This window comes from Cyanistes caeruleus, chromosome 6 (genome assembly GCF_971803275.1).
Source record: "Cyanistes caeruleus chromosome 6, bCyaCae1.hap1.1, whole genome shotgun sequence".
NCBI classification, from domain to species: domain Eukaryota; kingdom Metazoa; phylum Chordata; class Aves; order Passeriformes; family Paridae; genus Cyanistes; species Cyanistes caeruleus.
The window spans coordinates 18,476,988-18,492,036 of NC_141706.1; positions in this window are offsets into that span (position 1 = coordinate 18,476,988).

The window sequence follows — 15,049 nt, forward strand, 5'->3', positions numbered from 1 at the left end:
TCTTTCTTGATTGAGTTTCTGTAGTATGGGTTTGGCGGGTGTGGTGTTCGATTCTGGCAACGACCATCTTCCTGGGGCTCGTCCCTTTTGTCTTGCTTGATGGTCTCCGGCCGAAATCGGCCGGGCGTTGCCTTTCTCTGGAGGTAGACTTTTAGGCTGGTTCTTTTGTTTCTATGATGGCCTGTGTCCTGTCCTTTCCTCCGAGTTGATGAGTCTGCTGAAACCTGTTATCTGGGGGGGTTCTTTTGCAATTCGTGATTTTTGGAAAAGGAATTCTACCTCGACCGGGAGGAGAATTCCTTATTCCATACTTTCATTTAGTTATAATTATACATACTTTATTTAAACTTCTTATTCCGAATTTTTATTTACCCAATTCTTTATTACAGTCCCCCACCTAATAATTTGAACACATTAAAAATTCGTGTTTTCATACTTTTTCAGAGGAATATCAGGTTAAATAATGTCATTTTCCTCTTGGTCTAACCCTTCTATATTTTCTGTGGACAACATATGTTTATTTTCAAATTCCCTCAATGCCTTAACCGCATTTCTATTCTCTTTTTCTTCTTCTAACTTCATGATTTTTGAAAGAAGGGTAGTGTTTCCTTGTGCCTTTTCTGGGTCTATTGGGAGAGAGGCAATCTGCATTCCTTGAACGACAGAATGTATCAGTCTGATCAGACAAGGAATCAGGCAGGGTAGGAAGATGACTCCGGCAATAGAACATCCTATAAAGAATACTAGCTTTTTCCACCATGCCCCTTGCCCAAAAATTTGATCCCACCAAGAGGCTTGTAGAATCGAATTCCACTTCTGGACAGGTACATGGGCTACTTTCTTTATTTCAGCAGCTAGACCCTTTATAGTTTCTCCGAAGTCATCTATCTCCATGCAACACTCTGACTCGTTATATCTGCCACACACTCCTCCCTCCTCAGCTAGCAAATAGTCGAGAGCGAGTCTGTTTTGGTAGACAAAGGCTCTCATCTGAGAATGTTGTTTTGCTAGGAGTTCCAGGGCTTCTGAAGTGTGGTTTGAAACAACTTCTACCACAGCCTGTAACCTAATGAGCCAATTGAGGAGGTAGATTGGGGTCCTGTATCCCCAACTGCCATCATTTGCCCATGTTGCCGGTCCATAATATTGTATGATTCTTTCGGCGGGCCATTCCTCCCCCTTCCACTGGTGGTTACCTCCGGCTATTGGTAGTTCCCGTTTCAATTCCCTCTTTTGTCGGGCTAGGGTTTCAAAGAGGGGAGCACCTAAAGACCTGCTTTCATCTTTAGGTAGTGTAAAGAAGAAAGGCCGAATTATTCCGAGTGTGCATGACCCTTTCCAATTTCTGGGCAATTCACTGTATGCTTTCTTTCCGCATAGCCAGTAAATCCCATCCGGTGCCTTCCAATCTCTGTTAAGTTTTGCCGGGTCCTCCCAATATTCCCTCAGGCCGAGAAAGGCATGGAAGGGATTCGCCCCGTCCTGTTTGTTCCAACATAAACCAATTAGATCTATCCATTCGCAATTATTTTCCCGAGATTGGCTCCAATAGCCCTCGGGTGATTCCGGCTGCCAAATTTTTGTCTTTTTATCTGAATTTACCGAGAGAGTTTTTACACACGGGGTGTAACCAACTAGCTCGGTGAATTCCCTTCCTTCCCGACTGACACAAAAAGTTCCAATGATTCTTTTATCAATCACCCACCCCTCTGGTCGCTGGGTTGTTTTGGATAATTTTAATCCTGTCCACTTAAGTAATTGTTCTGGGGTTAATCCTTCTCCCTTCCGTGGCCATCTTTCGGCTGATTTCAGGCCACCACATATCCAACAATTAGTCAATCCCAATTCGGTAGCTATTTCCTGCATCAGATCTATGAATAGATTCTGATTAGGGCTAGGTAGCTTCCAATTATCGTATTGTTTTTCTAGTTGTTCGTATTGCTCACTGAGAGAGTTTAACCTCTCTTGTTTGAGTCTTTTTTCTTATTTTCCATTTCCTGCCTTTTTAGTTCAAGAGTTAATTGTTTTATTTTATTTTCAGGGTCTGAACCATCCTCGTCTTTTGCGAAACAGATCACCTGATCAAACTGCAGACACACTCTATCATCATCATTTTTCAGTAAATCCAAAACTATCGGTTCATTACTGAATGACACTTTCGTTTCATGTTTCAGGTTCTTCCCTTCCCAGTACAATTTCCCCCCCATGGCACAATATTTTAAGTTTGCTTTATTGTAACACAAGGGGTTGACTCTGTGGTACGCAATGAACGTCGACTGTTTCTTTCCTCCAATCCAGACAGTTTTATTACACTGCCCGCAGACCGAGATTGGGGAAACCCCTCCTATATCTCTCTTATTTCGTAGGTGGGTCGCTTGGACCTCTTTTTCCCCTGTGTTATGGGGTTGCCTTTTTCCAGTACCTATCCCCGGGATGGAGCACCAAATTTTTCCTTCCAGCTTACACAGGTCCATTTGGGTACCGTTTGCCCAACATTCTCCTGCGTGCAATTCCGGAGGGCAGGCGATCCATGGCTCGGTTCGCGAGGCAGTTTGGCACTGCTCACACTTCCCCAGGGAGGTCGTCCCCGGAGGCGCCTCGGGGCCCATTCTCTCGGTCCAGCACATGGCTAGGTTCAGGATCGTCAGGATTCCCCACAATCGCATCCCTCTGCCATTCCCTCCGCCCGTACAAGAACATACGGCGGGGATAACCATCTTCTCGGCAGCAAGGACTGTCTTCAGGGGCCCTTGACGTCCTGATGGCAAACCTCCTTTTAAAGGTTGCCCACCGAGATGCCTTGATCGTGCCGCTCCTGCACGGTACCTTTACGTTTCGGCGGCACTCTATTATTAGAGGTTCCGCTTTACAGTCCAAATGGCCTCGTAATCCTTTTTGAAAAAATCGGAACCACTCAGGAGAGTCGAGTTCCAAGATACCCACCCGGGTAGCAAGTGCTAGAAAAAGGTTGGTCTGTTCTAATTCCTTTTTGTAACACGCGGCACACAACCCTCTCGGTTTTTGCCCTCCCAAACAATGAGTCACCCACGTTTGTTTACAATATGCACACTTAAAATGTACAAAAGGAAAACAATAACATTCAAAATTGGTGCAACTTATCCTGTCTTCGTTGCTCATTTGTTGTTCCGCTGAAGCCTGATTTTCAATTCTCCCGGAGGGGTTGCAATTTTCCACTCGGGGGAGTCGTGAACCGAAACTTTCTTCACTCGGGAAGAGTGTGTCCAGCCCTTTTCAGCCGTACGAACCGCGGTGTCTGTAGTCAGGAGGACGAGGAATGGTCCTTCCCAGTGAGGACTGAGGGGTTGCTCTTTCCACACTTTGATCAGTACCTTGTCCCCTGGTTGAATTTGGTGGATCGGAAATCCCAATGTGCTGCTTTGAGGAATCAATCCTCTTCTCCTTAACTCCTGTAAGTTTTTATTTATAGAAATGAGATAAGGTTGGAGTTGAACATCCTCTGTTTGAAGATGTTCAACCGGCATACCATGCTTGTACGGCATTCCATACAATATTTCAAAGGGGGACAGCCCTGTTTCTGAGTTCGGCATGGTTCTTATATTCAACAATGCCAAGGGGAGACATTTGACCCAGGACATTTTTGTTTCAATTGTCAATTTGGATATTTGTGACTTCAATGTCTGATTCATCCTTTCCACTTGCCCCGAGCTCTGAGGGTGCCAGGGAGTATGATATTGCCATCTGATGCCTAACGCATCGGACAACTGTTTGATAATTTTTGAGGTGAAATGTGTACCCTGATCCGAATCAATATGGTCTATAATACCATATCTAGGAATTATTTCCTCCAGTAGAATTTTAGACACTGTTTGAGCCGTGGCCTTAGCTCTGGGAAAAGCCTCTACCCAATGTGTCAATTTATCTACTATAACTAACAAATATTTATTTCTGCCAATTTTCGGTAATTCCGTGAAATCCACTTGGATTCTTTCAAATGGTCGGTATGAGATTGGCCGACCTCCCCAATTGGTTTGCCGAAAATTCGCTCTGTTTACCTTTTGGCATATCACACATCCCTGTACCTCTTGTTTTGCAAGCTCGAAGATTCCCTTACACCCGAAGAATTTTAAAAATTGTTCAGCTAATGCCCTGGTTCCCCAATGGGTTTGTGCATGTAGTCTTTTGAGTATTCCTTTTGCTATCCCCTTCGGGACCAACTCCCTCCCGTCGGGTAACCACCATTTACCCTCTTTGAAATGTCCCCCTACCTTTTTGAAGTCTTCCTGCTCCTTTTCTGAAGGAAGCACTGAAACCTCTGGGGGTTCCCTTGGGACTAGCTCAGAAATACTTACGGTCAATAATGCCGCTCTTTTCGCCTCTTTATCCGCTAAATTGTTTCCCCTTGTATGGAATTGTCGTCCGGTCTGGTGTCCTTTTACATGAACCACAGATATCTCCAGTGGCTCCCTGACCGCTTCTAAAATTTGTCTAATTATTTCCTCATGTACCAATCCTTTTCCTTTAGTGTTGATCAGACCCCTTTCTTCCCAAATTTTCCCGAAGGTATGCACTATCCCAAATGCATATCTTGAATCGGTATAGATGGTTCCCCTTTTTCCCTTCAAGCCTTTGAGGGCTTTTAGGAGAGCAAAGAGTTCACAAGCCTGTGCTGACCAATTTGCTTTTAGGGGACCCGATTCTACAGTCTGTCCTGTTATACCATTTATGATGGCATAACCCGATTTACGTTTTCCCTCCATCATTCTCGAGGAACCATCGATAAACCATTTTTCTCCTCCTTCCAATTCCTGATCCTCCAGATCGGGTCTTACTTTAGTTTGTAATTCCACTGCTTCAATACAATTATGTAGTAGCTTTCCCGTTGGTTCCCCGTACAAAAATTGCGCAGGGTTTTGTGCAGAGGTTGTCCTTAATTCCAATCCTGGCGAACTGATTAACATGGCTTCATATTTCAGAAGCCTTGAATCAGTCAACCATTTCTCTGCTTTTTGTTGTAAGATATTTCTTACATCATGTGGAGTATAAACTATCAGGGGAGCTCCAAACGTTACCTTTTTGGCTTCCCCAACCAACAGTGCTACTGCCACAATTGCTTGCAGACACGTAGGCCAGCCCCGACTGACTGGATCTAGGATTTTGGACAAAAACCCTATGGGTTTCTTCTTTTCTGCCCATTCCTGGGTTAAAACTCCCTGTGCTGTTTGTCCACTTATGTCGACAAACAGTTGAAACTCTTTTCTGATGTCTGGTAATGTTAGAACTGGAGCAGTGACAAGGGCATTCTTTAGTTCTTGAAATTTAATTTCGTCTTGTCCTGTCCATTTTAATCGATCTGTATTTAGCCTTTCATACAGAAATTTCACCTTTTCACTGTATCCCTCAATCCACTGTCTGCAATATCCCATGAGCCCTAAAAATTGCCTAATTTGTCTCTTGGTTTGTGGGGCAGGAAGTTCAAGGATTCCCACCACCCTCTCGGGATCTAATTTCTTTTTCCCTTGTGATATCCAATGTCCAAGATATTTTACTTCGGGCTCGGTGAATTGCAACTTGGATTTAGACACTTTCAACCCCTTTTGTCCCAGAAAATTCAGCAGGGAAATGGTACATTTCTTCACCTGCTCTTCCGTGATCCCGGCGATTAGCAAATCGTCTACATATTGTAATAGTTTTGTCCCCTCCTCTGGAGTGAATTGAGTGAGTAGCTGCTCTAAGGCTTGTCCGAACAAGTTCGGAGATTCAACGAATCCTTGTGGAAGGACCGTCCACCGCAATTGCTGATTTCGATTGGTATCTGGGTCCTCCCACTGGAAAGCGAAAAAATTCCTACTCCCTTCATCCAGAGGACATGTCCAGAAAGCATCTTTTAAATCAATTACACTATACCATACATCCTCTGGTGAGAGTCTGTTTAGTAAAGTGTAAGGATTTGCTACCACCGGAAACCTGGTTCGGGTTCTAGCATTTACAGCTCTCAAGTCCTGAACCAATCGGCAGTTCCCATCGGCTTTCTTTACTGCCAGGATGGGGGTGTTATGTGGGGACATGCAGGGCTCGAGCATGCCTCCTTTAAGCAGCTCGTCAATTATTAATTTCAAACCCTTCCTCCCTTCGGCTGGGATGGGGTATTGTCGGATCCTTATCGGATTCTCTGGATTTTCGATTTCAATTTTGATGGGAGCAATATCTAATTTTCCCACTTCCCCCTTTGAGTGCCATACTCGGGGGTCAATTTCCTTTTCATCTTTTGAAGTTAAATGCAACACCTTCACTACTAATTCTGAATTTTTCACAATGATATTTATTCCTAAAGCTATGATCATATCTCTTCCCAATAGATTGTAGTCGGCTTCTTCTACAAGCAACAAATTTCCTAAACATATCTTATTTTCTGACTCGATTTCCACCTCCTTGATTACCGAGACTTTAAATGGATCTCCCTTTGCGCCAATTACAATTACTTTTTCTTTACTCGTTTCACACCCTATAGGCAACTTCTGCAGGGTGCTTCTCTCAGCCCCGGTATCAACCAGGAAGCTCATTTCCTGGCGGTGGGGACCTACCTTCAATTTTATCAAGGGCTCTTTTGCTGTTACTGTCCCCATTTGAAAGAGCCCAAGACTTCCCTAATCTTCTTTAAATATTTGTTCATCTTTTATTCGTTTCCTGCCATCCTTTTTTATGTGTCCTACTTTCTTACAGTAGAAGCACTCAGGAAGATCCTTTCGAGGAGGAGTTTCCTCCTTTTGAGATCCTTTTTGTTTTTTAGGTATCGGTTTATCCTGTTTCTGTTCGCGTTTTTGAATTTCTTTTACTGCAGCCACTAATATTTTGGCTTGAAGTTTCTGTTTTTCGTCTTCTCTCCTCATATAAACCTTCTGAGCTTCCCTTAGAAGCTCTTGGAGACTCTTCTCCTGCCATCCATCAATTTTCTCAAGTTTCTTCCTAATGTCCTCCCATGATTTAGCCACAAACTGCGTTTTCAGCAGGACCTCCCCCACCGGAGAACTGGGATCAGTCCCGGAGTAAATCTGCAGACTTCTCCGCAGCCTTTCTACCCATTCGGTAGGGGATTCCTCTTTTCCCTGACATTCCCCAAATACTTTGCTAATGTTCTGTCCTCTGGGGACCGCCTCTCTTATTCCCTGCACGATGATATTCCTCAAATCCATCATGCTTCTTCTCCCTTCTTCGGTCTGGGCGCTCCAACTCGGGCTCACGCTCGGCCACTTTTGGTCACCGGGTGTTCCCTGCGGGTGCCGCCTTTCCCAATCCCTGATGCCCGCCTGTTTAATCATTTCTCTCTCCTCCTGGCTAAACAGGGATCTCAGGATGGCCATGAGATCTTCGTAGGTGTAAATACTACTTCCTAGAAAATCGTCTGATCTTTCGGCCACTCCAAATGGGTCATCTAGCAGTCGCCCCATTTCTTTTTTTGAATGCTCGTACATCCCCTGAGTTAAGGGGCACGTTTACAAATCCAATTACTCCGGGGGCGGTTGGCACTTCCCTGAGAGGGAACATTCGATGCCCATTTTCTGTCTCTCCCCATTCTCCATTCCCTATTTTTGATTTCCACCGAGTCCTGCTTGCAGGAGGGGAACTGGAGTTTGCGGGAGGGTTTCCCCTCATTGCTGGCGGGATGTCTGCCGCAGCTACGTGACTCAGAGGGTTCCCTTCTGATACTTTCGGTGGTCCCAGCTGTGGTGGCCGGACCGGGATTTGTGGAGGGGGTAAGCCCCATCCTTGCGCCAACACCGACTCCAAAGAGGGTGTGGTGGCTGGGTTTTCTGCAGGTGGGGGGGTAGTGAGGGTTTCTGGCACTACTCCCGGTGGTTGAGGGGAGCGTGCTTCTGCTAGTTGCCCCATGGAACCCTCGGGTGCTGATGGTACTACTTGGTCCATCACCGGAGGCTCTACTGGCCCGCGGTACGGAGGGGGTAAGTGATCCAGGGGTTCCCAGGTCTCTGTCTTATGTTTGTTTTTCTGTTTCACTGGAAACAGCTGCACTCTGGTATTTAACCAGAGTTTGGCATACTCTTTCTCCTCGGCGTCTGACGAGACCTTTTTCTCTATGTGTGCGAGTAATTCCCTGCACGTCCATTTATCAAATGTTCCCAATACTGGCCAAGTGAGACAGTTTCTCAATTCCTGTCCTCCCCAGATCTCCGCACAGTAATAAATCATTTTTGCCTTAGATTTTCCTCGTTTCTCGGGACAAATTTCCCAATTTCTCAACATCCACCCTAAAGGACTCTCTGGTGGGATGTCTAGCATTTGTTTTGATTCCTCTGATGGGCTTTTCTCGTTATCTAGTTTCTGCGTTCTACTTTTTCTCTGTCCCATTTTCTTACGATTCTTACCTGCTCTGCGTTGTGTTCGTCTTTCTTTTTTTCTTCGTCTGAAAGTCCTAGATCGCACCAATACTTACCTCTCGGTTAGCTGTACCGGGGTTTTCTCGATGTTCCGACTTTCTAAATCTTTTGGCTGAGAGAGTTTACCAGTTCCAGAGCTCGACTGGACGTCCCTTCCTCTCTCAGCCCCCTTTGATCGGTCCCCTGAGACTCCCTTTAGCCTCAGGCTTTACGAGTAAGGAAAGAGAGACCCTTTCACACAGAATCGCTTCCTTCGCGGCCGGCCAATTCCCTCGCGGGAGGATGGAAACGCGGCCTTGAAGTCCACACTCGCTTCGTGACCAGGTCACGTCTCTCACAAACTCGCCCGATCACCCGCTCAACCTCACAGTACTTACAGCAATTTCCTGCGAGGGCGTCTTTGTGCACGTATGACTTTTTATGAGCTACCAAGCCGCGGCTTTCCCGAAGGCTCCTGCCTTCCCGAGCTCTCTGGATCCGTTCCCCTTTTTATTATGGTTTTTCCTCAGCCTAAATTTGGTTCGGCAATCGGAGCGAACTGCGGAGGGTCTCTGCTCCCCAGGCCACTGAAATCAGCGGGGGTACCCCCCTGGACAGCGAGATTCTCCCACAGTTTCTTCCGATCCGAGTCACGGCACCAATCTGTTATAAATGCAATGGCAGATTAAAGATTAACAAAGATTAATTTATTATAAATTAATAAAGCAACAAACAGCGAGGAAAAAAACCACAATAAATGGACAGCGCAGCGCTGGGTGGACAGGGTCTATACACAAGGTATAGGTGTTCCCAAATCCACGTCTGAGGGTTCTCTGGCCTGGGTTTTTATAAGGATTTTTTGTCCCCAGGCTAGAATTCCAACCAGTTTCCATTCACCCAATGTCCCTGATTGTCTGGTGAATGGATTTCCTGGCCTAGAACATTGAGTCAGTAAGTATCCGGGCAGAGTCTCCTCAAATGCAAAGTGAGTCTGTATGTATTTTAACATATTTCATCACAGCAGGATTGAGAGATCCGGGCTAGCGCCGATGGATATCTCGGAGGAGTAGTCTCTTCTTTGTCTTTCTTGATTGAGTTTCTGTAGTATGGGTTTGGCGGGTGTGGTGTTCGATTCTGGCAACGACCATCTTCCTGGGGCTCGTCCCTTTTGTCTTGCTTGATGGTCTCCGGCCGAAATCGGCCGGGCGTTGCCTTTCTCTGGAGGTAGACTTTTAGGCTGGTTCTTTTGTTTCTATGATGGCCTGTGTCCTGTCCTTTCCTCCGAGTTGATGAGTCTGCTGAAACCTGTTATCTGGGGGGGGTTCTTTTGCAATTCGTGATTTTTGGAAAAGGAATTCTACCTCGACCGGGAGGAGAATTCCTTATTCCATACTTTCATTTAGTTATAATTATACATACTTTATTTAAACTTCTTATTCCGAATTTTTATTTACCCAATTCTTTATTACAGTTGGGGTATAGACAGTTAGGACCTCATTTCTGTTATCAACACTGTGTTAGCACAATTTCTTTTTATCTTGTTTTACTGCAAATGCAACTAAGCAAGCAGCTGTAGGCTTTTTTTCTCAGCTTGCCCCCACCCTTCACCCCCACACTGAGGTAAGATACAAACTGTCAAGCTCATCCACAGTTACTTTGCTGGGCTGCTAAAACCACATGGTTGAAGCCGTGGAAGCCATGGAGGGGCAGAACAATTCCCGCTCGTTCTCCACTCCATGGCTGCTGCTCCTACGGTCCAGGGCTACCCCCCACTGCTTCCACCAGCACCCGTGCTGCCCCACGCTGGCCCCACCGCCTCTGCACCAGCCCCGCCGCCGCCCGCAGGGACACCCCTGTGTTTCTCACAGCTGCCGGCTTGGATGAGCACCCAGCTGATCCTGGCTCGGCTTGTGCACACTGCTGTGCAGGCTGTGTCTGAAACCCGCTCCACCCTGGTTTCACGCTCCCTGTCGGCAGGTGTGACTCACCACTTTTACATTGTTGACCAGTAAAACTGTTCTTTGTGAAACTGACTCTCTCTGGGTTTGAGACTCCCTTGTAGGCTATATTTGTGTTTTAGCTTTTCAAGGTAGTTGACGTGTCCAGGCTTGCGAAACACACACATGTGTTTCCAGCCGCTTTTGGGGTCTCTCAGAGCCCCACAGATGGGTGCCAACTGCTATTATTTCTACGTCCCCTGTTTCTCTGTTACCACTGTCGACCCAGCTGCAGCCAGGGAAACAGGGGAGATAGGATAGCATAGAACAGAAGAACTTAAAAATGAGGCCCTTTCCCTTTGCTGAAATGGAAGTGCAGCTTTATTTCTTGGGGTCCCGCGGAGAAGAAGAGCAGGAGGGAAAGAGGAAGAAGTGTTGATAAGTGCCTCTTTTTGAAGGCGGGGGAAGAGGGTGGGTTACTTTCACACAGCCAATAAGGGGAACTGGGGAGAAAGAGATAAGGGAAAGAAGCTTACAATTCTACATTTTTGGGGGTACATTCTTTGGGTCATGCCATTTTTTCTAAATGCATTACAACACCTTTCCCATCTCTTTCTCTTCAGATGCGTACAGACTGAAGATGAAAAGATACTGAACTCCATGAAATTTTATGTTAATGAAACACGACCATTGCCCAGTATTTTGGCCAGTTGATAGAGGTGGTTTTAACATGAGGCACAGGTTAGCTTATAGTAAAAAAAACCCCAAAAAGGTCTTCCAAAATCATTGAATCTTGAGGGCAACTATCCATTAAGGCTATCCAAGGCTGGGTTGGATGTGGCTTCTGAGAAACCTGATCTAGTGGGAGGTGTCCCTGCTCATGGCAGAGTGATGGCAACTAGATGATTTTAGAGGCCCTTTCTAACCCAAGCCATTCTATAATTCTGTGATTAAGAGAAGGATTAGAATTACATCTCAGTTTTCAACAAGTTTATGATCAATACCTCAAATATGCTGCAATGAGATTTAGGTGTTCGTATTCTCAAATTCTCCAATAAGCTCAAAGTCCAAACAAAATTATCTTTTGGCACACCATGCTACTTATTTTTCCTGATGTCTCTTTCTTGCAAGGCATGTAAATCATGACCTCTGGTTGCCCCTTCCAGCCTTACTCATTCTGTGATTCTGATTCTGTGAAATACACTAAGTAATTACTCTAAGTCCAAACAAAATTATCTTTTGGCACACCATGCTACTTATTTTTCCTGATGTCTCTTTCTTGCAAGGCATGTAAATCATGACCTCTGGTTGCCCCTTCCAGCCTTACTCATTCTGTGATTCTGATTCTGTGAAATACACTAAGTAATTACTCTGAGGCTGCAAATGCATTCACTTTTTCCCATTAGATCATTATTGAAATAATAGCAACTTGCAAGTCAGCCACCCTATCTTGACCTCCCTCCCTCCCTCCCTCCCTCCCTCCCTCCCTCCCTCCCTCCCTCCCTCCCTCCCTCCCTCCCTCCCTCCCTCCCTCCCTCCCTCCCTCCCTCCCTCCCTCCCTCCCTCCCTCCCTCCCTCCCTCCCTCCCTCCCTCCCTCCCTCCCTCCCTCCCTCCCTCCCTCCCTCTTTGCATTCCCTACTCTTTCTCACATATAAAAACCTCAAATGTAATTATTCTCAAATAATTTGTCCATGTTTTAGAGGTGATGTTATGCTGAAATTTTGTGTTGTTGCATCAGAAAAAGAAGAAAGGAGAAGGTTAGTGAACACACATAGTTAAAAAGTATTTATTACAGTGCCAAAACAAAATTAATGCATGCTATTGGTTAAACTCTAACATGCCCTGATGTGTTAAGATAGCAAAAGAAAAGTCGTGGTGGTTTCGAAAACATCCTTTCTAGTTTTAAAGGGTTATTACTAGGAACTGAGAATATTCCAAATATATTTGTAGAATTACAGTCAAACTAACAAGCTACTTCCTAATGCTCTTTGGTTGGAATTTATGAGAACTACCTGAAATGAATTAGTTGAAGTGTGTAAATAACTTTGCATATTTCAAATTCATTGAGCAGGTTACCATTATTAAGATGTTTATTCTTTTCAGTCTGAAGAGCAGTTCTTCACTGCTGATATTTCTGCCTTTGGGCATCTTGGCACCTACTGACACACCTGAAGTCCTGCTCCCTTTTTCTTTTAAGGAAGTGGAATTATTGATGCCACATCCTCTTGTGTGCATTTCTGTGGCTGAAGGACTTGGACCAGAACTCATTAATAAAAACAATTTTATGAACAGTTTTCTGAGCCACTCAGGCTGTGTGCCCACATCTGCCATAAAAACACATTGTCTGGGAGTAGTTTGCTGCTCTGAAGCAGACTAAGTGTCTGTGTGAGAGATTTCAGCTTAAATTGTGTGAAGAGCTTAATTTCTAATTAGTGTATCAGGATTTAATAGGTTCATATCAAATTGTCAACTCTTAAGCTATGTCTTTTATGGAGCATTTTTCTAATGCTAAAGGTGGAAGAACAGAACCTCTTAAAGGCAAGGTATTTTATTTTTGTATAAATAATAATGTAATATGTGGGATACTTCCTTGCATTTCTTTCCAAGTTGGATTAAATACAAAAATGCTTACTTTCCTCCTCCTAGGAAACAGAATTAGTTATTCTAGTCTATGTCTTGTTCCAAAAACATTAAATGAAATAGACTTCATGTTCTTTTTACAGCTGTGTGTCTCTAAAGCTACGACACAAATGCAAATGTAAAATAATTTTTTACAAACATTAAAAGATATTTAATCTCTCTCATACATTGGAGAAATAAGCCATATTTCTTTATAAAAATGTATGTCAGTGATGTTTTGACTGAGAGTAGTGTTGAACCCAGAGCCTTAGAAGGTAGTGCAACAAATGGTGTAGCAATATTCCTTATAAATAAGGTGGAAATCTTGTATCACTATGATATTCAGCTTCTACACTAACTAAATTAGTTGCCGTCTGAAAATTCTGGTTCAATCCCAGACCAAATGCAATAAGAATTTACTAAATAGCTGGAGAGTTCCATACCAAACATCCTCACACATGTACCCATTGTCTTGCCCTGTTAATATTTATTTTTAAATATCACAATCCTTGGTTACATCTACTCAAATGCAATAATAAATGTGTGTTGTCAGTCTGACTCCTCCAAGCTTTTTTCCCCTGTATCCCCCAGAACCTGCTGAAGCAGATAGAGCTCTTGGGCAGTCTGTACATCACTGAGTCGGCCATTAGCAGTTTATTCAGCCTTGCCCAGGAAGGTGCTCACCTCTGCTGCATCATAGCCAAGGTAAGGGATGTATGGAGTAATCCAAAGCAAACGAGCAGTACAAGAAACTCATTTAAGAGCAAAAAAATTTACTCAGAGAAACTACTTTTTTCTCTTCTTGTGGTGCTTTTGCAAGTCTTACTCTACAGAGTTTACCACCACAACTATCTCAGTAGAGGTTTTTTCCTAAAGAGGACCACATCCACCCAACCTTTAATTTAATTAATCAAGCACATTAATTAATTTAATTTAATTAAGCACAATACCTGCACAAGCAGCTTCAGGAGTGTGGTCAGTTCCAAGAGGCTTCTCAGCATTGCTTCAGTTGCAGTTGTCTTTGTGCTGTCTGAAATACTATCTCACCATAATTTTGGGAACTTTTTTAATGTCTTTCCTTTTAAATACCAGCTGTGTAAATTGAGAGAAACTTTACAATGGGCCATGGCTGTGACTGACTGTTCAAAGAAACAGCAAGACCTCTTCAGCTGTGTTTACAGGGGGGTTAGAGATATTATTAAAGATACAAATTTAGAAATACTTTGCATTCAGTATTATCCTTTTGCAGAAGACCCATCACTGCAGTTACTTCTGTCAGTGCGTGTTCTCATTTACTGAGTAGTTGGTGCTAACTTTTGGTATACATGAGTCATTCTGTCAAAATCCATGATACTGGAAATCCCTGCAGAGTTTGGATTTGAAAAAGTGAGAAAGGTGGGACATGGTGTCTTGTTGAAAATAGGATGATCGCAACCACAGGGTATGCAGAAAGATGAAAACCTCCCTTCCCCAGCTACTGCTTGTGAAGTGCTGTGCCAGTTCCTTGTCCTGCTCAGAGGCAGGGTTAGACAGCAGCATTTAATTACTTCTGTGTGCCTTTAGATGGATATTTACACCATAAAAGGTGCTCCTCTGTTCTGAAGGCTGAGAATGAGCCAGACTGAGAAACCTGTAGTGGATTCTTCCAACAGCCTGAGACGTTTCTTTTTTTCCCTAAATTGGTATTTGAGCTCCACTCAGTGGTACCCTAAAACAATGATAAAATGTTGAGTACTGAGGAAGTGCAGAATTAACAAATTAATGAAAATTGGTCTTGGGCCTTTCATCATTTTACAACTTCCATAACAGTTTAATTTAGCAGTAGTGAAGTCTGACCTTTCATAAATCACTAAGCTAATATATTGCTAAAACCTGGCCATGTCACATGTTTACAACTGAGGAAATGCATCCCGTTATGCAAAGAACCCTAAGTGGTCTTTGGCTGCCAATTTACAGCAGTGATTGCATCACCTGTCCTGTGCCTCTGTGTGCCCCATGCACTGGGAAATGTATTTGTCCAGACTGACCATTATCCTTCACCCTCTGTACTGCCTCAGTTATGTGCATCAGTGACCAGGGGACAGAGGAACTGTAACAAACCAGAATTCCAAACGGGTAAAGAGCTCTCTTCAGACAGA